Consider the following 1,661-nt stretch of genomic DNA (forward strand, 5'->3'; position numbering starts at 1 on the left):
CCCCAAACATGCAGGGAACTTGGCTCTATTCATGTATTCAGAACACGCAGTCGGCCTATTTAGAAAGTAGGTCTCTTTCCCGCACAGACTGCTATCAGACCAGGAAACTACTTACGCTAACCAAATCTCAAAACCTGCGCTGGTGCAGAAAACATCGAAATATATGACTCCGTTTTCGTGGAATATCACGTGACTGGCCACTATGCCCGACTGGACGCGATTACGCTAAATGTTGTACAAAAATGAATTACATAAACGTCTTTCATAAACACATGGTTTCGAAAACTAAGATGTAACGTTTCACCAGCATTTTAGCAATTGACTGTCACAATTTAATACCTTCCAATGAATTTGTTACTTGCCTAACTTCAAACGTAGAGAAAACACGAAATATTTCACTGCAGAGGAGTGCTCTCTAAAAGCGCCGCGAGCCTCTCTGACAAAGCCAAAGAAGTCTCTTGGTATGGTTTTAAATTTTCGTCACTAGGCTGTAGCAATCTCCAAGAGAATAAATGGAAATTGCCACTTCCCCTGCTGGTCTAGCGGTTCTGGCGCTGCAGTTCGGAACCGCGGGACTGCTACGGTCGCAGGTTCGAATCCTGCCTCGGGTATGGGTGTGTGTGCTGTCCTTAGGTTAGTTAGGTTTAAGTAGTTCTAAGTTATCGGGGACTTATGACCTAAGATGTTGAGTCCCATAGTGCTCAGAGCCATTTTGAACTTCCCCTGCCATGGCCACTATAGACGTCTTTAGCGTACTATCATTTCTGACATGCTCACATGCTATGGCCACAATTCCATTGGTTTCGTCTTGCTAAATTTCCTTCAAATCACAGAAGCGAATACAAGTTCATACGCGTCATGCTCCTCGTGATTCGCGCCATTGTAGTCAGTAGATGCGAACCTGTTGACGTAATCGAAATTTTGCCAGTGAGTACTAAAAATAGTACAACCATTTCGATCTTTCTTCCCCTCAGTTGAGTTCATTTAATCATTTACTGCAAATTATGAGTGGAAGTGATTTCATGAGATGGTGTTATATATTCGAGTGTAGTCTGGTCACGTGTCTTTGTAGTGCCAAGGGCTCATGCCTTTCAATGTTCTTACGATTCTGGGTCACTTAGATTAAATTCGAAATCAGAATTATATATCAGTACCTTCAGCTGCTGACGGGCGTTGAAAATGTGTGCCCCGCCCGGGACTCGAACCCGGGATCTCCTGCTTATATGGCAGACGCTCTATCCATCTGAGCCACCGAGGGCACAGAGAATAGTGTGACTGCAGGGACTATCTCACGCACGCCTCCCGCGAGACCCACATTCTCACCTTGTATGTCCACACACTACATTCGTAGTGTCCCACCCCAACACACTCATTACTCGTGGAAGACATTCTTACCAAACCCCGTAAGAATTCGGGTATTATGTGTGCGCGAGATAGTCCCTGCAGTCGCACTATTCTCTGTGCCCTCGGTGGCACAGATGGATCGAGCGTCTGTCATGTAAGCAGTAGATCCCGGGTTCGAGTCCTGGTCGGGGCACACACTTTCACCTGTCTCCGTTGGTATATATCAACATCCGTCAGGAGCTGAAGGTATTAATATATAATTCTAATTTCGTTCTAGACGGCTGCAGGTCATCAATGGAGTCTGTTCTTTCGGACAG

The 1,661-nt window shown here is 45.6% G+C and overlaps 1 non-coding gene across 1 annotated transcript; it reads right to left on the minus strand.

Moving 5' to 3' along the window:
* Positions 1-1,184: 1,184 nt before the first annotated feature.
* On the minus strand, positions 1,185-1,259 carry Trnai-uau (transfer RNA isoleucine (anticodon UAU)). The gene has a single exon. It is a non-coding gene; the product is annotated as a tRNA-Ile (tRNA).
* Between the last annotated feature and the right edge of the window lie 402 nt (positions 1,260-1,661).

Source organism: Schistocerca cancellata, chromosome 7, assembly GCF_023864275.1.
Source record: "Schistocerca cancellata isolate TAMUIC-IGC-003103 chromosome 7, iqSchCanc2.1, whole genome shotgun sequence".
In the NCBI taxonomy this organism is placed as follows: domain Eukaryota; kingdom Metazoa; phylum Arthropoda; class Insecta; order Orthoptera; family Acrididae; genus Schistocerca; species Schistocerca cancellata.